The following is a 26,120-nucleotide window of genomic DNA, read 5'->3' on the forward strand; positions in this document are numbered from 1 at the left end:
AATAAAATTGAAGTAAAACTTGAAATGAAAGGTTGTCCAAATCAAAAAGACAAAACATTTAATTTTGAAAATGTAGACTTTCTTGGATTTTTTTAAAATTATTGTTCTGACTGAAACAGTTAGATGAATTTGACATGAATTCATAAAACGTTTCAATCCACACAAATCTACATTTTTTATTTTATTTTTTAGTGGGGGGGAGGGGAGTTTCACCCCCAAAATTTCATTTTGCTCCCAAAGAGAATGTTTCAGCCAGAGCCCCACAATTCTAGTATAAATGTAGTACTCTCCTGGATTCTATTCCCAGACTCACCTGGGAAACTCACCAAAGTTATCTGTGTTTCTGTTTCCATCTAAAATGGGGATAAAGTGTGCGGCAGGCGATGAATCACTTGATGATTACCTTTTCTGTTCATTCCCTGTGGGGCACCTGGCATTGGCTGCTATTAGAAGACAGGATACTGGGCTAGATGGACCTTCGGTCTGACCTAGTCTGGCCACTCTTATGTTCTTTAATAATAATAATAATAATAATAATAATAAATTGATAATTAATAGTAAAAATACCTTCTGAAATGGCAATTTTAAAAGTTTAAGTAATGTTTGTAAATATCTTTGAGATACTTGGATGAAAGGTGTTATTGAAATGGTCTCTCTCATATAGCTTGCTTTTTAGGAGCTCTGAATGGACCATTCATTTTAGTTGCTCAGTACTCTCACAGCTACAAAATCTAGTTAATTTCTTAACACAGTTTGCTACTTTTTGACAGATTTACCCTGTCTTCCTTGCCACAGAGTAACTTTTGTTGTTTGTGTGGTTTGGTTTTTATGTTCAAATCCCCTTTTCTGATATTTCCCTAACTGTCTCCTCACTTAGTTTCAATGCTACTATTGTGCCTTGCAGAGTCCTAGATGTCCTGCTAAACGGTACAGGGGGCACTAGAATGTTCCCTCCCACAATAAATGAGTAGTCTAGTCTATCCTTAACAGTCCCTTTCAGTGCACACTAGAAGACGTTCTTGAACTTGTCCACAGCTATTTCTAATTTGTCTGATCTTCATCAGTCAGTTTAAAGGAGCATAAAATGTCATCTGCCTCATCCATCACCGTGTGTGTATTAATGTATTTATCTGATTCACTTCCTCTTGCTCCTCTAGGCTTGATGCAATTCTGAATCTTTCAGATCTCCTAATTTATTTCAGTCACTTTTCAGGCTTACTGAAGTTGAATTTCGCAGGTGGACTAGTCTGAAATGATGCCATGCTCTAGCAGTTCTATAAGCAATTATCATCTTAATACCCTATAAGCCTTGTTTTGTATACTCTCTTTTGGTCGGGTACCAGGCAAAGAGTTCTATCTATACCACCACCCTCTCAGAATACTCCTCTTTCTTTATGCCAGCAAAACCATTCCCTGGGGATTGACTGGCATTTCCACCACATCAGATTGGCATGGATGCTGCTGCTTCAATCCATGTCAGCCGGGTATAGACTCATTGTGAACACACAGACTGATAAGTAAGTTAAACTTCAGCTGACCCAAGCAACATATCTAGAGGGAGATACAAACTGGGTTCAAATAACTAAGAACTGATCTGAATCTTCACCTGAAACTCAAGCGCAAACCAAGATCAACCTTGTCTGAAGTTTGACCAATAGTTTGGTTCCCTTCTTTTCTCTCCTTTTTGACAACTCCCAGTGTTCTTGGTTACATCCAGAACTAGAATCCTAAATACCCAAAAGGTACAAGAAAAACTGGCTACATGATATAGTATACTTGGTCAGAAACATGAAGTTTCAGAAAACTCAATAAGGAGACAGGCTGGAAATCTCATCAGAACAAATTTCTAGACCAAAGAAATCAGGCTAAATTCATATAAGCCCCAATCAAGCATTGCAGCTCAAATTGGTAATGTCCAAAAACCATTACCAGTTGATAGAGATATGTTGGCCTGTGTGAAATCAGTCTGTTTACTTCAATCCAGTTCTTCATAGACAGATGAGCATAGCACCAAAGTTGCCACAAGTAGCACTAGTTGGAACTCCATTTCCTCCCTAACCGTTTCAGCAGAGAAACCAGGGATTGAATCATCAAGGGCAGTGCTTAATTTGTAATGAAAGAAGTGCCAGGGCTCAAGCAATTATTTTACATTCATAACTAACTGATGCAGTAAAACCACAGTACCAGGGCTATGAACTGCCAAGCCCAGAGGTGCCGGGGCTCAGCCCTGGCAAGCTGTGGCACAAATTAAGCACTGATCAAGGGGGGCTGAATCATTCTCTCATCCCTACAGGTGGTCCTTCCAGGTTAGAGTTGAGGTGCATTGGTGTGGTGGTGTACAGGGAATTAACATTACCATTGCCCATGCCTTATCTGCCCTGTGGATAAACAAAGAACTTCAGTCTGCAGAGCTGATAAAATGGCTCAAAAATAATTTCCCCCAGATTGCTGTTTGCTGCCTACCAAATTTATTAAGAAATACTAAAAGTTAGGACTGGTGAGCAGAGTTGAGGCAAGTACTGATATGTATATTTATTCCAAGAACAGTATACCAAACTCCCTATCTGCCTTTGTGTTATGCCCTTTGTCCAACACAAGTTTTGAGGAATAACTTAGCATTAACAATATAGTTCCACAGATTCTCATTTAATTACATCAAAGTGGCTATTTACTGAATATATTTCCATAGCAGCAGCAAAATGGTGACACAGAAGGGAACTGCAGAATATACTGTCTTTCCTTTTTCTCTTCCAAGTGCCAGATATTTAAAGGGAGGAGCAATATGGGCAGGTGAACAGCACACATATCTGAGACTCGAGAGCTGGGATCTAGCTCTTCTGCTTAACCTACTGTATGGTTCTGGGTTAGTCACTTTAATTTTCTGTGCTTCTATTTCCCCTCCCACTATTGTCTTGTCTATTTAGATGTAAAGCTCTTTGGGACAAGATTTAATGTGTTTGTACAGAAGCTAGAACACTTGGTTGTGGTCTCCTGACACTATTAAAATACTACTACTAATAATAAGATGAAGAAATACACAGGAGAACATGGGAAAAACATCTGCATACTGAAAGAAAACTCGTCATTAATTTAAATGTGCTGTAAATATTGTTATTGTCCATAGACATTTACTCCCACTTCTATGCTAATATGTCCCTCTTTCTATTATTCTCATTAATAATATTGTCATGGTGGCTGGGCTGAAACTGAGTGATCCTAAGAAGGAAACTCAGCCCCTTTTGTGAAGTAGTGATTTTTATTTTCGGTGACAGGATACTCTTTGCATTTGTTTCTATTTCTGTGGTATACGCACAGGTTTATTTACAGGCAGAAATAGCTCAGCAACTACCCTTTGCTGCCAACAGCCGATGAGCTCTGCACTTTATTTAACTGACTTTGTGTCAGCTTCAATTTCTCCACAATTTGGAATGCAGGTCCTCACTGGCCTTTCCAAGATGTCTTTTGATCTGGCTCGTTGCATGACTGGACTTCACTCTGTTTTGTGCTTTACATACAAGCTCTGTGGTTTATTACAAAAAAACCCTTTTGTGTAGTTTGGGGAAAAATCAGTTAACTATTAACATATATTATTTTCACCCCTCTCTTTGGCCTTGTCTACTCACCAGTATAGTTAACACAGTATAGAGAAGAGCCACAAGAATGATTAAAGGGTTAGAGAACATGCCTTACTCAAGGAGCTCAAACTATTTAGCTTAACAAAGACAAGGTTAAGGGGTGACTTGATTGCAGTCTATAAATACTTAGGGAACAAATATTAATTATGGGCTCCTGAATCTAGCAGAAAAAGTCACAACACGGTCCAAGGGCTGGAAGATGAAGTTAGACAAATTCAGATTGGAAATATGACTCATATTTTTCACAGTGAGATTAATTAACCAGTGGGACAATTTACCAAGGGTTATGGTGGCTCCTCCATCACTGACAATTTTAAATCAAGACTGAATGTTTGCAACCATGCCTGCACCTTGGGCACAAACAGACAAATACTTTGTGTATTCTGGGGAAGCGCAGGGGCATTCCCAACACCCGGTTTAAATTAGAGAAGATTTAGGGCAACATGCTCCTAATCCTCCTTTTGTGATGGACTAAAAATAGAACCAGTGCAGAACTCTTACACCAGTTTCACACCTTGCTCAAGGAACATTCTCAGGTGGTGGTCTGAGCTTTAAAGTAGGCATATTTTATGCTATCAAAGTAGTGTAAGGGCTTGTCTACACTTACTGGGGGATCAATGAGCGGCGATCAATGCACCAGCAGTTGATTTAGTGGGCCTAGTGAAGACCCACTGCATCGACAGCAGATCACTCTCCCATCAACTCCTGTACTCCACCGGATCGAGAAGAGTAAGGGGAGTCGATGGGAGAGTGTCTCCCATCGACATCGTGTAGTGAGGACCTCACGGTAAGTAGATCTAAGCTATGTCGATTTGAGTTATGCTATTCACGTAACTTAAATTGTGCATCGTAGATCAAATTTCCCCTGTAGTGTAAACAAGGCCTAAAGGGGCAGCAGTTCAGAAAAATTCTTGGGGGAGGGACAAAATTGTGTCAGCCTATAGAACATTATATGGGATTACATTATATCATGCAAAGTTTGGGGGGAGGAGAGGAAGTGGATCAGGCCCCTGAATAGGAGTGTCCACATACTATGGCCTTGTGGTATTGTATCTTTACCAATCAGAAAAAAAGGGACTGGAAATATTTAAAAAAAAAAAAAATCAGTGTTTGAAGTGATGAAATTTTTAGGCCTAGACAATTTGAATATTTTCAAGTAAGCTTTGAGCAGATAAGCATCTAAACTTTTGAATGACTTATCCTAACTGAACCCCTACACAACTGAGGTTTCCCCATCATTAATTATTAAGTGGAAAGGAGGAAGATGTGTCAAAATACATCTATGCCCAAATGTCCCGAATTTTCTGCACACATAATTTGTGCAATTGCAGGAAACTGAGTGTGTAAAAAGTGTGAGCACAGTTCTAAATATCTGGACCATAGCTTTTTATGTTCCCCATGGTAGGACAAAGTATGTATGTGGAATGACATGAGTACTATAACTAGCCAGTGGGCCCATACCTATCTTGAGATTGAGTCTGCAACATCCTTGCACTGATTGTGGGATGCTGAGCCTTTCATAGCTAAGTCAGTGATCATTCTCTGGATCAAAGATAGTCAAGAAGTGGAAAGTGATTAATCATCACTCTTTAATGGTCGTTCGGCGGCGTATCTGAAATAAATCGACATTCTAGTTTCAGTCCCTAGAGGACATGTGTCCATTTCATAAAATACCACCTCAGTCTCAGCACAAAACCAAAAGGCTATGGCCCAGATTTTAAAAAGTGACCATTGATTTTGGATGTAGATCAAGAGACACACTGGGACCAGTGGAAGTCAAGGGGAACTCTGGGTGCTCAGCAACTTTGAAAATCAAACTCAGAGCACAGAGAGAGAGAGAGAGAGAGTACAAACTTATGCCTAGATATTGTAAATCTTAGGGAATTGGGTTCTAAGGGGGCACAATACAATGCTATAGAATTTGGGGCTATATCTTCTCTCAGTTGAAGTCAATGGCAAAACTCCTGCTGACTTCCAATATTAAATCATCCCTAAAACTTGGCAACTTTGGTTGCTGCAAAAATAAATAAATAAAAATAAAGAGCTCATTAGAATAAAATATATCACCTCTTTTTTGCTTTAATTGATTTTTAAAGTACTTGTCAAAGTAAGATAGAGCTGCCAGTTCATGTGTTAATGCAACAATACAGTGTAGCAGTACAGCACTAGCATTTAATCAAAATTTAATCAACCCTAATAAAGTGAACTGGCTAAGGAAAGATAAGGTGGAATTGTGCAGACAAGCATCACATCTGTCTGTCAAAGATGATACTGTAACTGGACAAGCATGATTTTCCTCCCTTCCTCTCCCACCCCCGCCATATAACTCATGTATATATTTTTTTTGTATTTATTTTTTAACTGAGGGGGTTTTTTTAAGGGAACCATAGGATGGGACAATTATAATGGTCTTAGATGATGACCACCACTTCGGGTGACACTGGGGATAGAACTGCGGATGTCCAGAGCTAAAAGGATCAGCTGCTACAGCTTGAGCTAAAACTCTCTTGCTTATTACTGCTAATCAACTCGGAGGGACCTAAAAGACACTCACTAGTTGGTTACACTTAGAGGGCAGAAGTCTGGCAGTCGTAAGCCTTGAGTTCTGTTCCTTGTTTTGTCATGAACATATTGTGTGACCTTGGATGAGTCCTTGATGTGTGCGAGTGACTTCATTGTGTGCCCTTGTTGCCAAGAAGGCTAACGGCATTTTGGACTGTATAAGTAGGAGCATTGCCAGCAGACGGAGGGACATATCATTCCCCTCTATTTGGCATTGGTGAGGCCTCATCTGGAGTACTGTGTCCAGTTTTGGGCCCCACACTACAAGAAGGATGTGGAAAAATTGGAAAGAATCCGGAGGGCAACAAAAATTATTAGGGGACTGGAGCACGTAATTTACAAGGAGAGGCTGAGGGAACTGGTATTATTTAGTCTACAGAAGAGAAGAATGAAGGGGGATTTGATAGCTGCTTTCAACTATCTTAAAGGGGGTTCCAAAGAGGATGGATTTAGGTTGTTCTAAGTGGTAGCAGATGACAGAACAAGGAGTAATGGTCTCAGGTTGCAGTGGGGGAAGTTTAGGTTGGATATTAGGAGGGTGGTGAAGCACTGGAATGGGTTACCTATGGAGGTAGTGGAATTTCCTTCGTTAGAGATTTTTAAGGCCAGATATGACAAAGCATTGGCTGGGATGATTTAGTTGGGGACTGGTCCTGTTTTGTGCAGGGGGTTGGACTAGATGACCTCCTGAGGTCCCTTCCAACCCTGATGTTCTATGATTCCATGATCTCTCTTGTCTTTACTACACTGGTTTGCACTCCCCAGAATCTTCGGTGGATTGTGTGCCTGGCTGGTCCATCAGTGTAGATAAGAGCAGCCTGATGACCATTTTAATTTGCACTGACTCCCACTGGACTGAGACCACAGTCAGGGATTGCCGGAGTGTACAAAGTCTCTTCCATGCCCTCTCCCCCTGCCATTCCATATACATTGCCAGCTGTAATGAAGGGGGTAAACTTAGGAGCTGTTACATCAGTCGCCCAAATTCCAGGGGTTTCCTCCTCCAGTGGTTTTAGGGTCACTCTGTGCTGGCAGTGTAATATGAAGTGGAAGCAATGCAGAGAAGAATCTGTACAAAGACCCTTTGTGCCATTGTTAATGAGTCCCTTTATTGTGCTTATTTTTTTAAAATGTGCTAGTTGTTCAGAAATCATTGCAGTGAATTCAGTATAAATTCTGAGAAGCAATGTCCATTGGCTTTTTTATGTTAGCATTGTCTGTAGTGGTTTCAGTGCTGTTTGTGAATGAATATATGATTTTTCTAGTCTGAGGTTGATTGAAATTATTCTTGTCTTCCAAAACAACATGGCAGGCTCTGTGATGGTTTAACCAGGCGCTTCCCAATGTTTCCCGTGGCATCACCATGTTACCGGTCGGTTGTTAACAAAGCAATGTTCAGCACTGCATGGAGACATAGTGATTGTATCCCTTTTATCCTCTGTACATCAACACTGATTTGTGGCAAACTTTTCACCATTGCCCTTAGAAAAGGTGATGGCAACAGAAAGTTGCATCCCATATCAAATCAGGCCACTCCGATTCAGGATACGGGAGTGTTGCTTAGCAATGATCATCGCAAAGAGAGAAGCCCCGCTAACATTTCCAACGTACAATGCAGCTCGAGATTTTCAATATATATTTAAAATAACAAAGCAAGACAAGTGAGCGCCTTTCCCAGAAATTGCTAGCGTATGCTCTGAGATCTCCTGCATTTTGCATTATGTCAGTCTGTGTCAGAGGCTTCAGGAAAGGTAATATAGAAGATGAATGAAAGTCTATCATCGTAGTGCCAAGATGAAAAAGTGACAGCTCATAATGAAAAGAAAAATAGTTTCCATTTTGGGCCTCTATAAGTAAGAAAGTGACAGAGCTGTGGGAGCTGTGAGGCTGAAAAATGGTCCCTTTGACAGACATGCCTGTAAGTGAAAGTGCATGGGATATTATACTAGCCATAATATAGGGAATAATGATTATTTCAGGGATCACATGATTTGGAATAAATCCTTGAATAGTCCATAGAAAATGGAACTGAAAGGAACATAGGATTAATTTGAGAAATAAATGACTTAGGGATGCATTTTGATCTCTGTTACTTTGGGTGTCTATGTAGAGTCACATCACTGGAGTCAATGGAGTGACTTCATATTTACACTGGTGTAAAGGAGATGAGATTCTGGACTCTAGTCTCTTGCCTCCTATGAACCTGGAATGGAATGCATTTCATTTTAGAAGGCACAAAAACCTGATGTTATTCAGAAAGGCTCTAATTGATGAGAGTGGAGATATCATTCACAGAGTCTACTGTGATGCTGTTTTAGAAAGAAAAACACACAAAAAATCTATGATGTTTGCTCTAAAGGGAAGATTTTTAGAAATATTCCCTACTGGAATTGCTTGTTTACAGAAAAAAGGCCTTCTCTACTGAGGAAGGTTACACTAGAATAACCTAAGGCATGGGTTTAAACTGGTGCAACCCCCTGTAGGACACTCGTATTTTGGTTTGAGTGGCTTTTTTTCAGGTTAGCTTAAGTCAACTGGGAACTGGTGCAATTTAAACTGAAATAAGCCAACACAGGGGTTTGCATCAATTTAACTGTATCAGTTTAAAAACTGATTTAAGTTAAACTGGTACAACTTTCCCATGTAGACAAGCCTTCAGGCAAAATTCACCCCTGTGCAGAAGATCAGCAATATAGAGCTTAAATGGGAATTACATGGTGCATAACTTTCACCCTAAAGCATATTTAAAATGATTTTCCCTGCATGATTTCCTTCTTCACTAGCATTCCTTGTGAGCAAAGGTTAATAAGGGTAATACTTTGTCCTTCTATAGTGACTTCTATCCAAGGATCTAAGAGAAGTCTATAAATAATTTTCAAGAGTTCAGACTTTTATCAAGATGTTTCTAATCACAGGGGCTGTTTTCAAAAATAAGAGAACATACATTAATTTGTATCAATATACCCAAGGTAAGTCAGAATTGTTACCAAAGTTTTACCGATGAAGAAACTGAGACACAGGGAAACTAGGGCCCCAACCATGCAATTACTATCAATGTCCTGGAAGGAAACAGAAAATCGTTACTGAAAAAGTTTGCAGATAACACACAGATACGGGGAGTGGCAAATAATGAAGAGGAAGGGTCACAGAGTGATATGAACAGCTTAGTAAACTGGGCAAAAGCAAAGAAGATGGATTTCAATATAACCAAATATGAAGTCATAGAGCTGGAAATATAAAGTAGGTGATATTGGCATTCTGGGGGAGTATATTGGGAAGCAGTAACTCTGAAAAAGACTTGAGAGTCCGGATGGATATTCAGCTGAACTCTGAGCTCTCAGAGCAAAGCTGTGGCCAAAAGGGCTAATGAGAATGTAGTATATATGAACAGGGAAATATTGAGTAGAAATAAGGAGGTTATTTTATCTCTGTATTTCCCACAGCTATGACCACTTATGGAATCCTCTGTCCAGTTCTGGGGTCCACAACTGAAGAAGGATTTTGGTAAACTGGAGAAAGTTCAGACAAGAGCCACAAGAATTATTAAAGGATTGGAAAACATGCCTTATAGTGAGACACTCAAGGAGTTCAATCTATTTAGCTTAACAAAAAGGAGTTAAGGTGACTTCGTAGAATCATAGAAGATTAGGGTTGGAAGAGACCTCGGGAGGTCACCTGGTCCTACCCCCTGCTCAAAGCAGGACCAACCCCAACAAAATCATCCCAGCCAGGGATTTGTCAAGCCGAGCCTTAAAAACCTCTAAGAATAGAATTCCCACCACCTCCCTAAGTAACCCATTCCAATCCTTCAACACCCTCCTAGTCAAATAGTGTTTCCTAATATAAAACCTAGACCTCCCCCTCTGAAATTTGAGACCATTGTTTCTTGTTCTGTCATCTTCCACCACTGAGACCAGCCTAGCCCCATCATCTTTGGAACCCTCCTTCAGGTAGTTGAAGGCTGCTATCAAATCCCCCCTCACTCTTCTCTTCTTCAGACTAAATAACCCCAGTTTCCTCAGCCTCTCCTTGTAAGTTATGTGCCCCAGCCCCCTAATCATTTTCATTGCCCTCCGATGGACTGTCTCCAATTTTCCCACATCCTTTCTGTAGTGGGCGGCCCAAAAGTGGACGCAGTACTCCAGATATGGTCTCACCAGTGCCGAATAGAGAGGAATAATCACTTCCCTGGATCTGCTGGCAATGCTCCTACTAATACAGCCCAATATGCTGTTGGCCTTCTTGGCAACAAGGGCACACTGTTGACTCATATCCAGCTTCTCATCCCCTATAATCCCCTGGTTCTTCTCTGCAGAACTGACACTTAGCCAGTTGGTCCCCAACCTGTAGCAAGAGATGTCAAGAGTAACAAGAAGGGTTTCTTCAGGTATGTTGGCAACAAGAAGAAAGCCAAGGAAAGTGTGGGCCCCTTACTGAATGAGGGAGGCAAGCTAGTGACAGAGGATGTGGAAAAAGCTAATGTACTCAATGCTTTTTTTGCCTCTGTTTTCACTAACAAGGTCAGCTCCCAGACTGCTGTGCTGGGCAACACAAAATGGGGAAGAGATGGCCAGCCCTCTGTAGAGATAGAGGTGGTTAGGGACTATTTAGAAAAGCTGGACGTGCACAAGTCCATGGGGCCGGACGAATTGCATCCGAGAGTGCTGAAGGAATTGGCGGCTGTGATTGCAGAGCCCTTGGCCATTATCTTTGAAAACTCGTGGCGAACGGGGGAAGTCCCGGATGACTGGAAAAAGGCTAATGTAGTGCCCATCTTTAAAAAAGGGAAGAAGGAGGATCCTGGGAACTACAGGCCGGTCAGCCTCACCTCAGTCCCTGGAAAAATCATGGAGCAGGTCCTCAAAGAATCAATCCTGAAGCACTTAGAGGAGAGGAAAGTGATCAGGAACAGTCAGCATGGATTCACCAAGGGAAGGTCATGCCTGACTAATCTAATCGCCTTTTATGATGAGATTACTGGTTCTGTGGATGAAGGGAAAGCAGTGGATGTATTGTTTCTTGACTTTAGCAAAGCTTTTGACACGGTCTCCCACAGCATTCTTGTCAGCAAGTTAAGGAAGTATGGGCTGGATGAATGCACTATAAGGTGGGTAGAAAGCTGGCTAGATTGTCGGGCTCAACGGGTAGTGATCAATGGCTCCATGTCTAGTTGGCAGCCGGTGTCAAGTGGAGTGCCCCAGGGGTCGGTCCTGGGGCCCGTTTTGTTCAATATCTTCATAAATGATCTGGAGGATGGTGTGGATTGCACTCTCAGCAAATTTGCGGATGATACTAAACTGGGAGGAGTGGTAGATACGCTGGAGGGGAGGGATAGGATACAGAAGGACCTAGACAAATTGGAGGATTGGGCCAAAAGAAATCTAATGAGGTTCAATAAGGATAAATGCAGGGTCCTGCACTTAGGATGGAAGAATCCAATGCACCGCTACAGACTAGGGACCGAATGGCTCGGCAGCAGTTCTGCGGAAAAGGACCTAGGGGTGACAGTGGACGAGAAGCTGGATATGAGTCAGCAGTGTGCCCTTGTTGCCAAGAAGGCCAATGGCATTTTGGGTTGTATAAGTAGGGGCATAGCGAGCAGATCGAGGGACGTGATCGTTCCCCTCTATTCGACACTGGTGAGGCCTCATCTGGAGTACTGTGTCCAGTTTTGGGCCCCACACTACAGGAAGGATGTGGATAAATTGGAAAGAGTACAACGAAGGGCAACGAAAATGATTAGGGGTCTAGAGCACATGACTTATGAGGAGAGGCTGAGGGAGCTGGGATTGTTTAGTCTGCAGAAGAGAAGAATGAGGGGGGATTTGATAGCTGCTTTCAACTACCTGAAAGGGGGTTTCAAAGAGGATGGCTCTAGACTGTTCTCAATGGTAGCAGATGACAGAACGAGAAGTAATGGTCTCAAGTTGCAATGGGGGAGGTTTAGATTGGATATTAGGAAAAACTTTTTCACTAAGAGGGTGGTGAAACACTGGAATGCGTTACCTAGGGAGGTGGTAGAATCTCCTTCCTTAGAGGTTTTTAAGGTCAGGCTTGACAAAGCCCTAGCTGGGATGATTTAACTGGGACTTGGTCCTGCTTTGAGCAGGGGGTTGGACTAGATGAACTTCTGGGGTCCCTTCCAACCCTGATATTCTATGATTCTATGATTCTATGAATGCATGGGATTCTTCCATCCTAAGTGTAGGACTCTGCATTTGTCCTTGTTGAACCTCATCAGATTTCTTTTGGCCCAATCCTCCAATTTGTCTAGGTCACTCTGGACCCTATCCCTTCCCTCCAGGGTAGGGATAGGGTCCAGATTTTATCATAGTCTATAAGTATCTACATGGGATACAAAATTTTGATGATGGACTCTTGTTTTTCTGGCAGAGAAAGGTAAAATGTGATCCAGTGGCTGTAAGTTGAAACGCAGATTGAAAATAAGGTGTATATTTTTAACAGTGGGGGCAATTAACAATTACCCAGGGTCATGATGGATTCTCCATCAATATAACTTTTAAATAAAGATTGAGTATTTTTCTGAAAGAAATGCTCTAGGAATTCTTTTACGGAGTCCTATGGCCTTTGTTATGCAGGTCAGACTAGATGATCAGTGCTCCCTTCTGGCCTTGGACTCAATGGGTCTATGAACTGCTTCCATGCCAGCAGAACTCTGTTCACACAGAGCCTCACTGAGTTCAAGTCATGACTGGAGCCCAAATCCCTAGTGTTTCTCCCATAGAAATCAATTGCAAAACTCCATTGACTTCAATTTGGATCAGACCCTAAGTGACTTGCCCAAGGTCCCACAGGAAGTATTTGGCTATGTCAGGATTAGACTCAGGTATCCTAACACCCAATTTGTGTGCTATCCTCACAAGCCATTCCTTTTGTTGTCAAACTGCATAAAAGATAGCTTAAGAAAAGTTAAGGGAGATAAGGAACATGATTACTGCTTTCTGTTGTTTCAAGGATTTAAACACTATGGAGGAGATGAATTCTTAAGATGGTCAGGAACATATATCTAGAACTAATGGAATGGAATTAAGGAATGGAAAAGGCCAAAACAAAACAAAACAAACTTCCTAACTGTTAGATTGCAGAATAGTCTCCCAAGGGAAGCAGTGAAAGCTTCATTGCTTGAGTCACTTAAAACTGGACGAGACAAAGCACTCTGTAATATACTCTAGGGAATAATCCTGTCCTAGTAAAGGGATGCACAAAATAACTCAATAGATCTTTCCTATATTTGCTTCTTATGATTCCCCTATTTTAGAAACCTCTGTGATGGAATGGAGAGCAGAAAATGTTAACCCTCTTTTCAGCAAGAGGAAGTATGTTTGACAAAATATTGTGAGGGAAAGTCACATAAAATAAAACAGAAAATGATACATTTTCCATAGGTGTTCTTGGACCATCCTGTAGAATATAATAATTATACCATTGTTAAATAATTCTAAAGGATGGTTCAAAAACATATGTAAAATGAATGGCCTTTTCAGTTTGTCAACAGGTTTTTACAGTAATTTCTCTAAAAGATGAGTGGTTTACACCCTATTAAATGTGATAGGCATTTTCCATAAGAATGTAGGTCAATCAATGGTGATTAAATGATTGTCTCTTTAAAAGAAAAAAATAATTAGTTACCCACAGAGGTTTAGATTGAGATCTATTAACAGGAATGACACACATGAGACACAGGAGATAATTTTCCAGCCTACTCAGCACTGGTGAGGCCTCTGCTGGTATACCGTGTCCAGTTTTGGGCACCACACTTTAAGAAAAATGTGGATAAATTAGACAGAGTCCAAAGGAAAGAGACAAAAATAAGAGGCTTAGAAAACCTGACCTATGAGGAAAGGTTAAAAAAAACTGGGCATGTTTAGTCTAAAGAAGAGAAGATCCAAGGGAGACCTGACAGTCTTCACAGTTCTTATAAAGAGGAAGATGATCAATTGTTCTCCAGGTGGAACAAGAAGAATTTAGCTTAGTCTGCAGTCAGGGAGATTTAACTTAGATATTAGGAAGAAACTTTCTAAATATAAGGATATTTAATATCTGGAATATTGTGGACTCCCTATATTTGGAGGTTTTTAAGAACAGGTTAAACACCTGTCAAGGATGGGCTAGGTATACTTAATCCTGCCTCAGAGCAGGCAGATGGACTAGATGACCTCCTGTGGTCCCTTCCAGGCCTACATTTCTATGATTCTGTAGTTGTGACTGGACTATGTGTCTGTGCAAGAGCATATCAGGATGTACCAATATGCCTTACACCCTGCACGGGCTACGCGGGCCTTGAATCTATGTGTCCAGGAGTGATCAGGTTCCATACACCATTAATCCTCTTCTCCCCAGAGCAGCTGGGCGAGGAGCAGTCTTGGCACCATCCCCCCAAGACATCAGCCAGACCAGCTGAGTGGGGGCAGGGGATGATGTAAGTTGCTGCTAGTTGAGCAAAATGTTACCACACTCCTCATAGCAAGGAGCAAGTGTGTGTGTGTGTGTGTGTGTGTGTGAGAGAGAGGGGGGGGGGGTTGGGGCTTTGAGGGATGTCTCAAAAGAGGCGGTACTTTTAGGTAGGGCACTATAACTTCTCAGGGCACTTGAAAAAAAGCATCTCCTGGTCCTACACCATGACAGCCAAGCACAAGTTCAGTGAAATGCAGGGCCATAAAGTCCCGCTGCTGATGATTGGGGGGTCCCCTACTGGGATGTTTACTCCATAGAGGAGATAGTTTCACCACTGTGGATCTTTCACTTGACAGCTGGAAGTACCATGCTGTTTCACTGATAGCTGTGAATGGCCCTTAGAACTGGAATAAACGCAAGTGTATTTTACTGGTTTGCATTTTCTTCTTTGTCCACCTGCTAGAGTGTTTTACCCTGCTGCAGTGGCCATTCTTTTGCTCTAAAGTGTTAGTGTTAGATTCCCCTGCAAAATCTTACACCCAGGATGCATGTGCAATACTTTCTATTGTATTTACAAGGTGTGTGATTGCATATGCAATGGCATTTCACTTGGTGTCCCATTAGGGTGACCAGACGTCCCAATAACATCAGGACTGTCCTGATATTTAGTTGTTTGTCCCACGTACATCAGTCAGGACACCATTTGTCCCGATATTTTGCTTTGGCAGCACCCTAGCCCCCCCCCCCCCCCGCTTTTTTGTTTTGTTTAGGGCAGCAAAAAACCTAGAGCCAGCCCTGGTGGGGGGTGAGCCTGTGGCTGCCCCCCACATGTGTCCAGATATTTTGTTCTTGTCATCTGGTCGCCCTATGTCTCATAGGCTTGCACAGCTTATTGCACGCCAAATGAAAGAGCAAAGAAATGGAACTTTGGTGAAGTCTTTGAAACTTGAATTCTTTAAATCAAAGTGTGAGAACTTCAGTCTCCCAGCCAGAGGTTATAAGCCTATTACAGGAGTAAGTAGGTGAGGTTCTGTGGCCTAGAATCTGCAGGAGCTCAGACTAGATGATCATAATGGTTCCTTTTGGCCTTAAGTCTATAAGACTGGGAAGCCTTGCTCCTTATTGCTGCTTTACTGCAAGATGAGTGCCAAAAGAAGGTGTCAAAAAGCAAGGGAGGACTCTATGGCTAATGACTTGGCACCTACTGAGAGCCTGCCGTAAGCGCAGTTGGCTCTGTGGGTTTTTCCAGTGGAGTTTTGTATTCATGAGTCCTAACTGAATGCTTATCCAGCACACATTCAGCTCGAGCTCAGAATGTCCCATTGACCTGAATACCATTGGAGAAAGCTCAATAGTAGCTGGGGTTTTCCCCAGTGTTGTGCCGTTGCAATGCATCTGGCTGATGTTAGCAGGTGAGTAAATGGTTTTCACTTCACCTAGGCAACAGAAAATACCTTAAAACCCCCTGAAGCCCCTTGAAATGCAGGTAATAAATGGCCAGCAGTGACTGGCTATTGAGAGAGGAGTGCTGCACCTGCTATACTTGACATAGGTGAATACCTGCTTCAGAACCAGAAACTGCCATTTCTGTTCATTGGACCTCAGGCAACTGGCAGAGTGCTGCCCACCTAATGTGCTGCCATCCTGACCTGTGGAGGCCACTGCTAGGAGTGTTGATGCAGTCCAGCCCCCAGAGCTCCTCTCTGCTGACACAGTCTTGAAATCCAGTGGTGTTTCTTGGGCAGTGCATTTCTGTCAGCTAAAGACTGGATCTGAAACCACAATTCACTGCACACCGGTCAACAAATTAGCTATAAAAGGAAAACAAGCTTTCAAATGCTATTGACCTAGAGAGGACTTGGTGAGTCAGGGTCAACTCTATGAGATGCTGGGAAGTCAGAGGGAGCTAAGGGTAATCGCCTTCTCTGGAAGTGCTTCATCCCTCACATGGAATATTTTCAGCGGACCGGTTTTCCGTCGGAAGATGCTGCCAAAAGGTTTCATGGCAATGTGTTGCATTTGATGGAAGTTTGGATAGAATGTTACTAAATGATTCAAAATTGAAACAAATATTTCATTTGCACTTTCTTGTTTCTGTTATATTAAACAATGTTTATTGAAATAAAATATTTCATTGCAAAATTGAGTAATTTCCATCCAACAAAATATTTTGCAATTTTCGATGGTTTGTCCCTATTCGTGACAAAAACAAATTTTGAAATGTTCGAATTTCCTGCTGCATGCACATTCTTTTTTCCAGCCATCTCTATGCATATGCTTTTAGGAGTGAAAGTCTCCATATCCTATTCCCAATCTCTCAGTCCTCACACTGTTTGGATCAACCGGGAATTTGGTATAAATCCCCACTTACCACATGAACATTTATTCTCATTGCTTATAGGGCTTTACTTTCAAAGTTGACAAGTCACCTAGGGTCCCTATAGGTGAAAGTGCACATTTGTAATTTAAAAATAGAAACCCTTTTAGGCTCACATTTTCAAACTTGATTTTGGATACCTCTGTTTTGGGGTGCCCATTCAAAGCACCGTAGGGAACTCAAGCTGGGCATCCAAAATCAGTAGCCATGTTTGAAAATATGGACCTGACTCTTCAGATTTTTTGTTTTAAATAATAAGCAATGTCATCACAGATGTTGCTCCCAAACATGACTGCGTCAGGAAATAGTTAGCTCTCTGATCATTAATCCTAGCTGTTTCAACAAAAGACAGCTAAACTGCAAAACTCTCTATGCAAGCGTTGTCCTCATCCTTCCCAAGAAGGGAGCTAGTAATTTACTAGGAACCTGGATTCTGAATCAAATTTGTGTACATAGAGCAGATTGCAGTTATCCCAATCTGTAGTGGAAACCTAGAACTTTTCATCTTCAGAGCACTTGGCAAATACTGAATTGAAATCACTGCTGGGTTAAGTGTGGGCAACTCCACTGACTTCTTTACGCCTGTGGTGAACCTGATCAATGAATTAATTACACCAGGTAGCATCCATGTTAGAGAGAGAAGCAACATTACATGTGTTTTCCAAAAGGGGAAAGTGAGGCAGAGATATTCAATGTCTTGCCAAGGGCACAGGGGAAAAAAGCATTAGAAGCTAGATTCAAATTTGGGAATTTCTGTCTCATTTTAGGCCACGATGCCACAATTCTCCATCAAGAACATAGAGATGTGATCCTAAAGATTACAGACTATATGCAAGGCAGGCAGACCACTGGGATCTTTGAATATTGGGACCTTCTTCGGCGACACCACCACATTAATGGCCAGATGCTGTCACTTGCTAACTACTCCTTTAACAGTTAAGATCCTGCTCAACCTGCACACAGGGGGAACTACTTGCCAGTATAGGTGAAGGTCACCATGTACCATACTGAAACATGGCACGCAACTATTCCTGACCTAGGACCAGTATGCTGTACAGCTCTGGTCTATATGCACTGAAAGAAAATCACTGTTTCTAAACCTTGCAGTAGGAAATAGATTCCGTGTCACTTGTGGCAGCTGCAGTTAGTATGGGCGATTGGTTAGAATGGATAAAAACAGATTTCCCAAGCCAACTGTATTCAATGCAACATATTTTTCTTATGTTTAATGGAACAGAAATTTTTATTTTCAAAGGCATTTGTGGGCACTGCTAGTGCTCTGCCTAGGGAGGGGAGACTTGGGCAGGGGGAGAGCTAGTTGGTGAAGAAATAAAATGAGTTTTATAGTAAAATTGGAAAAGTACTGAGATTTGCTCTCTGCACTCTGCCCTTCACTACCAACGAGACAGTCATTAGCAAGAAAAAAATCCTTCCATGCCCAGCTGCATCTCAATTAACCCTTTGCTGAGGACAGTCCATACTAATGTGTTGTACTTCAATGAAGCACTTGGCTTTAGTAACTCCAGCCTCCTGGCATTGCAATGCTAGGCATAAGCCAAGGTTGTTAAAGAGAACAATTCTTCATGATCCATCCTGGATGCTTCTTCAGTAGCAATCAGTGTATGAGAGAGTCTGAATGCATTCAGCAGGTTCACCACCCAACTGTCACAAACCCTCCAACTCGGAGGTGACTCACAAGCTCTTGTGTGCTCACTAATTAGGTTCTTAGCTTGCAGGAGTTTTCCTCCTTCTTAAAGGTCACTTTCCTGACACTGAGTTCTGTGCTAAATAGACATGAGCATCTTTCCTCCATTTCCTCTTCTGTTACCGAATCTCCTTTGCATATGGAAGCAGAGGCAGAAGAGCAGCTTGTAAGGGATATGCAGCATCTTAAAGCCTTAGAAGAGCTTCTAAATGGACTATGAGGCCCACATGAGCCTCAGAGATCATTACAGGCTAGATTGTGCCCTTGTTTTACTTGTCTGAAAGGGGAATAAAGGGTGTAAGATCACACACACTCTTGCTTGGCCAAGTATGATCTACCCAGATCTTAAGTCTGGTGCGGTGAGCAACCTCATGTGAGAGAGAGGGCAGGGAAGGGTCATCGGGAGGGGTGGAGCCTTGGCTCCCCTTTCTCACTAGCCATAAGTAAGAGAGAAACTAAACTGAACTTCTTCAAGGGCTACGGTAGCTTACTCTCTAACCCACCCCATCCAAAGAAGAAGAGAATGGGGTAGACATGAAGATGTGATCACTTTCTCCCACTACAGCTGTCAGTGGACTCAACTGAACTCCCACTACAGGTTGAATTTTACAGTCCTGAGCAGACTTATCACCACCAGGTGTTTCCACATTGGCAGCTGCTGGCATAGATGCTGCGATGAATCGAGCCGCATCTCTTCTTTCAGGGTAGAATTCACTCCTGTGCAAGGCCTGGTGAACCACTCAAGTCTCACTTAAGCCTTATTTTGATCCTTTAATTGTCACATAGTCCCTCTGCACAGAAGTGAATTACCACCTCTGGGAGCACTGACTAAGCATGAAGCCTAAGGCCATCCTATAAACTCAGCTATGCAAATTAGACTACTGAAATTAAAGGTGCAGTCACACTTTTTTGCCTTCAGTCCCAACTCTTTAGCATGTGCTGGGCTTTTTTTAAGTCACATTGTAAAGAGAGTTTTTTAGAGGTTTTTCCTCGAGGCACCTTCCCTCCCCCTCCCCCCGGCTGTTGTGCCCACACCTGCAGCGTTCTAGTGGGTGTCTTATTTTGTTATATTTTGTAGCTCATGGATTGTCTGTCTGTGAATCATTCAGAGGCACTGGACCAGGTTTTGCTTTTAGGAGCAAGGGGTGATCCTGTAGTGACGTCGTGCAATAACCATACAATTTTGATTAAGATTTGTTTAGTGTGTGTAGCTCCAGATTAGATTAAACTGATGTTTTAAGTCACATTAGGTGTTGTTGGTGTTTTTAATATATTTGTCCTCTAATGGCATCACCACAGGGTTGTTCAGGTGTCTTAACTATATATTTCTTACTTTAAAATATTTGGATTTCTTTTATGCATCATCTTAATTCTGAATGTGTTGGGTACACAATGTTTGGTTTGGGGATAGTTACTGTAATGTGTTTTGTTTGTTTTTCCCTGAAGTGACTGATACATCTAAACTCACATTCACATAGTTTATCTTTTGAGATTTCCTTACTTTTTTAAATTATTTATTATTACAAATTTCATCCACAAATGCTAAACAAGACTCCCAAAGAGAACGTTCCCACATGATAGTTCTAATGACTTGTAGTATTAAGCTTAAATCATTCTTTTCATTTTTAAGAGCAAATTCCCTGGTATGCTCAAAGCAGCCAGACAGCACCAGCCAGTGAAGCTGAGTTCAGACATTTTGCATCATTAAAGCAACGCAAAGCAGCGAAAACCTACTGGTCAGTCTGGGCCTAAATTTGAATTGTTTTATTGGTTAAGAGGGCTGGGTTAGCATGAAGGGAGAACCAGGAGAGCTCAGTACCTGACTTTCAATCTGCCTGTGCTTTAAAGTTTCTGCCTGTATTCCTCCTTCCATTCCCCTGGCAGTACTGTCTCAGTGCCCAGGGGAATCAAGACAGCGTTGCCATAGTATTAAGAGCAAGGCCGTACAGCTATTGAAGACTGGGGATGGACATTGTGGGCCTGCCCACATCTAAAGACCCCTCCCCTCAGCTTAAGGGGAGGAGTCACTGGACCCAGGCATCAACTAAGCATGGGGGACAACTAATCAAAAACAGGAATAGGAGTGGGGATCACAAGTTCAAAATCAGGGACACAGAGCAGAGAACCCTGGACAGCACCCACCACTCCTCAAAGGCATCCAGGGAGCCAGTGGACATGGCCCAGAGGAATTCTGCCTGGACACGGGACTTAAGGGAGGATCTGAAATAGGCCCCACAGCTGCTGAGCACCCCCAAGGCCATGCAGCCTAAAGAGTCAGTTTGGCGGCCTAATGGACCGCCCTGCCTGATGAAGCTACCAGGTCCCTTCTTAAGCCCAGCAGAAGCAATAGCTGCATGTGCATGGATTCTCTGACCCCCTTTACTTTCCTCACTCCAAGCCTTGCTCCAGCCTAGATTATGTGCTGCACGAAGCTTCGCTCCAGCAGAGACCCTACTGTGCACATGGCTTTGATCCAGTCCTGTCCCACCTTCTCTCCTGCTTTGAACCATCTCTGCTCCTGTCTTCTGATTCTGGCTCTGATTCCTGGCTCTGACTCTGTCTCACCCCCTAGCTCTGGCATTTGGACTCTGACTCTTGCTCTAAGCACTAGGCTAGATCACCTATGCAGGGCCAGCCTTAGGGCAAATAGCTAGTTTGCCCTCAGCAAACTTGTATTTTGGCGCCCCGGGCCCTTGCTGCCACCCCAGGCTCCCCACAACAGGTCAGCAGCCCAAGGGAGACGTGGAGACAGGAGGGCACCAGAGGGCTGTGGTGATGGAGGAGCATGGTAATCCGAGAGCCCCAGAAAGGGATGATGGAACCAGAGGAGTACAGGTAGAGTCTCACAGGTGTGGGGATGTAGGGTGGGGGGGCAGTGACTTGGGGGAATCAGAAGGTCAGATCTCTCCCCACACTCCAATACTGAACATCTGCAGTATTCAAGTACCCATCGTCAGTCCCAGGGAAGGTAAGTTATCGGGGGCAGGGAGAGGAGGTTAAAATGCAAACGCTTCAGCACACTGGAAGTGGCTAGGATGGGTGGTGACGTTGGAAGGTTCACTCTTGAAATACCCCCAAGCCCCTCACTGACACCTCCCTTTGGGATGAGAGCTGGGGAGCATGGAGAACTAAGAGACAGAGTGTGTCATGGAGGAAGGGAACCTTGAAGACCTGTGGGACACCATGAGAACTGGGGAACATGGCGGGGAGGTCAGAGAACTGGGACCTGGGGGGCAGAAGGAGCAGCACCCTGGGAGCTGGATGTGTATGCAGGGAGGCTGGGACCTGGGGGCACAGGAAGGGGCCCCCCGGGAGCTGCGGTAAGTACCCTCCCAAACGTATGTGTCTTTTTCCCCTGCAGTTTCAACTCCCTTCCCTTCCCTACCCAACCCAGAAGAGGTTGGCAACTTCCAGCTCCCATTATCCAGCTGAGATGCCACGCTTGACTTCCATTGGGTGGCATCACTTTCATTCAGGCCGCCCATGGAAGGAGAAAAGGCCCGGACTGGGCACAGTCCCAGAGGGTGGGATCGGGGGAAGAGCCTGCTGCTCTCACAGAGTGTGGAGACAGGACTAGGAGCTGGGCTGAGAAACCATTTGGAACAGCAAGCAGGGGGCCTCTGCTCAGGAACAGGGAGGCAAGCACTCCACAGGCAGCGAGGGGGAGCCCGAGCCCCTTCCCTCTTCACCAGAGTACCCTCCTGGCAGTCACCCAGGTTGCCCATCCCTGAGGCCGCCCCTAAGCCTTTGACCGGGTATCCTGACACATAGGAAGCCTGTCAAGGCAGCCATGGACCCTTTAAAGATTAGTGAGAGTTGACCCAAGTAATTTCCCAGTGAAAACTCTTGACACACATGTCCCATCTCCATCATATTGCAGAATCATTACAACCAAGGGAGTTGTTGCATGCAAATTAACTTGAGAAGAAGGATGGTTATTGGTTGAGTTACATGTGATGTTCCAATGGCCTGGTATAAGCACTGACCCGATGCTGACCTGAGGCTTACGGTAGCGCCTACAAGTAATACAATTAGATACAATAGTTAATATCTTAGCTTAATTACAATCTAATTTCTTCAAAATGTAGCCTGTGCACAAGCTTTAAATAAATATCAACTGTATGTGATGCCTGAAGTGTTTTCTCTATTCCCTTGTTAAGGTCATTCGAGACAAAGAAAAGACTGACATAGATTCTACATTTCTTAAAAGACCCATTTTTAAATTAATTTTAATTTATAAGCTAATTAACAAATGTATTTGTAAATTCTCAGAAAGTTCATTCAGTACTCAAGGAGTAAGTGCTGTAAGTTCAAGGAGGATATGCTGTATTTTTCATGAAAACAAAGAGGTTGATTCCCTTCTTTAAGTGAAAAATAGGACTCAGCTTTGAGAGTTGCTACCACCACCTCCCTAATAACAATAATAAACCTTAGCTGAACCATTTTGGTCTAAAAATCAGCCTAGAAATCATGTGAAAACATGCTCTATTCATATTCCTAGTACCTCCTTAGATTTGACAAGCTTGGAATTATGGCAAAAATTATCTTTTTTGTGTTGGTTGGTTCTTCCACTTCCCATCCTCCACAAACTAATCAACAGTTAAAAGTAATTGACAATGTATTAAAAGCCAACCCAACTTTTTCAAACCCCTAAAGGAATAAAGCAAAAACTTCTCCTTCCATTCTAGTCTGGGCAAAAGTTCAAGATGGATTTAAAATAATAAAAAAGCCTTTTTTTAATTAATTTTACATGATAAATAAAACACAGACCCATTCAGAAAAATGGGGAAACAATTTATAACCAAATAGAAGAGCAAACACATCATGAGCAGGAAAAATGATGCCTTCCAGCAAAAGCAGAGTGAGGGAGGATAGTAAAGCAAACAGAAAATAAAAGAGCAAATACAAATTGAGAATTGTAGAAGATGGATAAGTAAGCAGCCAGGTTATAAGTTCACAAGCCCACCTTGCAGGCACTATTAATACCTTAATTTGCTACAATCACCAATGTACATGGGACATGTTTACTCCAAGAAAAGAAAGAGTCATTTCTCAGTTCTGACTAAATATGCTACCAACACATAAATGATATCTAGCCAGATTCATGAAACCATGTCTTTTCTTCCCTTCAAAGCGTTGTGTTCAGAAACAGTTGTGATACCTGTTCAAATACTTTAATGAATCTGATACGCATGCATGGTGCTATAATAGCACCTCCAGAAATTGATGCCTTTTTAGCTACAGAGCACCCACTACATGGATGACAGCAGTGTCAGCTTCTGCCCTTGCACCCTCTAGGAACTATCCCCAATGCGGGGGAGGGTATTTCAGTTTCTGTGCCTAGTCATTTCTTAGTACCTTGCCAACCAGTGAAGTGATTACCATGGTGACTTTAGGATGTGAACGAGAGCTGTTTGAAAAATTTTTGAGGGAACAGGTTTCTTTCAGAAACTGCAATTACAGAAATCTAAATAGAAAAGGAGGACTTGTGGCACCTTAGAGACTAACAAATTTATTTGAGCATAAGCTTTTGTGAGCTACAGCAATCTAAATGTTTCACAGGAACATGTCAATTTTGAGTAAATGCTCAGTGGTTCTCAACCCGCAGCCACATAACACAGAGAGCTGCATATGCGGCCCACTATGGTAAATAGGTTGAGAACCACTGTTCTATAGGAATGTGTCCAAATTGTTTTGACTTTCTCATTTTGTTTTATTTCATTTTGATGTTTATAGTATATTTTAATACTATACTTTAATACTTTATATATATATATGTGTGTGTGTGTGTGTGTGTGTATATATATATATATGTATATATAATTTTTGTATAGCCATTATTTTATGTCATTTCATCATCAAAATAAAAAGTTTTAACCTTATCAAAACAGAATATTTTGTTAATATAAAAATAAAATGATTCAATGTTATTGAAATAAAATGTTTGTTTTTCTGAACTGCAATTCCTCAGAATTTCTGAGAAATTTCAAATTTTCAACTTTTTGATCAAATGCAAAGGAAAAAAACAGATTCTGAAACGTATGAATTTCCCACAGAGCAGAAATTCCACTCGCCAGCCAGGTGATATATTCTCCTCTGTCCACCAGGAACTGTGCGGGAATTAAGCGCCAATATAACATACACCATCAAACAGCCTTCACATTATAAAATTGTCACCAGATGATCCTATTAGGAGATGTCAGGAGAGAAAGCATGTAAATGTTTGAAAATGTAACAAAGGTAAAATGAAGATAATTATCACTGGCAGAGTGGAGTCAGAACTCCACCTCTCAATAGCATATAAGAGATAAGTTGGTCAGTTTTAGGTCATGAAGGACCTTAAAACTGAAGATGAGTAGTTCATGTTTGATGTGATGGAGCTAGGGGAGCCATTGGAGGGATGTAAAAAGAGGAGTGACGTGGCCAAAGTGGTTAGCCAGGAATATGACCCTTTCAGCAGCATTTTGAATGGACGTAAGTGGGGCAAGATGGTACTTGTCAACCTTAGAGAAGAGAACACTGCAATAGTCAAAACTTGAGAAAAAAAGGCCTAGTCAAGTGTTTTAGCTCCATGGATCAAGAGAAAAAGGCTGTCTCTTAGAGATTGTATAAAGGAAGAAGTGGAAAGATTTAGATATGGCCTGGATATGAGGATCTAGATAGAGGGCTGAGTTGAAGATGAAATCCAGATAATAGGTCTGAGCAACAAAGGAGGATGGTGATATTGTACATTATAATGATAACAAGAACTTTGGAATAGAAGTTGAAGTGGAGTAAAGTTACCCATAGTGTTGTATGTGGTGAGTCTTATCAGTAGAAGTACATTGCTATGGCAGTTGGAGCCAGGCAAGCAAGCCAGCGACACTTGTCTGTATATTTCTCAGCAGCAAGTTCAGTGAAGTGTTTATTGTAACATAAACAGTCTCCAGTATCTTTTCTTACATTATAATAGCAACATCTATTATATCCATTGTGACTGAGAAAGGAGGTGGGAGGAGGGTTTGGAAGAAAAGATAAAGAGTTTTGGCCAAGTTGAGCTTAAGCCATTGGTGGAACGTTCATAAGGAAATGTCAGAAAGAGAGGTTTAAATTTTAATATGGACAGAAGGAGAGGGGTGGAGAAATAGATATGTGATACACAGTGATGATCGTTGAAGTTGTTTTTACAGATGGGACTATCCAGAGACAAGGTGTTTAGAGAGAGAAGGGAAGGGACCAAGGATAGAACCCCCACAGAATGTTGGATGGTAGAAGACGAGGTTCCTCTGAATGAAATTCAGAAGGAATAATTAGAGAGAGGGGATTTTCAAATCACCAGAGTGTATTTTGTAAAGCACTCTTCTTTAACCTCACATTTTGTTTCTTAAAGTACAGGTTAAAAAAGAAAAAGAAGAAGCAAAGCCTCAAGGAGGTGTCTGAGAGTAGT

General features: G+C 42.1%; 1 long non-coding RNA gene across 1 annotated transcript in view; it reads right to left on the reverse strand.

The window, feature by feature from the left end:
* The window catches only part of LOC122460461, a 34,126-nt gene extending 14,705 nt beyond the window's left edge, over window positions 1-19,421 (reverse strand). Inside the window, exon 1 of the long non-coding RNA XR_006281772.1 lies at window positions 19,326-19,421. This is a non-coding gene — a long non-coding RNA (uncharacterized LOC122460461). The remainder of the gene's footprint in view (window positions 1-19,325) is intronic.
* Window positions 19,422-26,120: the final 6,699 nt, after the last annotated feature.

The sequence above is a fragment of the Dermochelys coriacea genome, chromosome 5, assembly GCF_009764565.3.
Source record: "Dermochelys coriacea isolate rDerCor1 chromosome 5, rDerCor1.pri.v4, whole genome shotgun sequence".
In the NCBI taxonomy this organism is placed as follows: Eukaryota; Metazoa; Chordata; order Testudines; family Dermochelyidae; genus Dermochelys; species Dermochelys coriacea.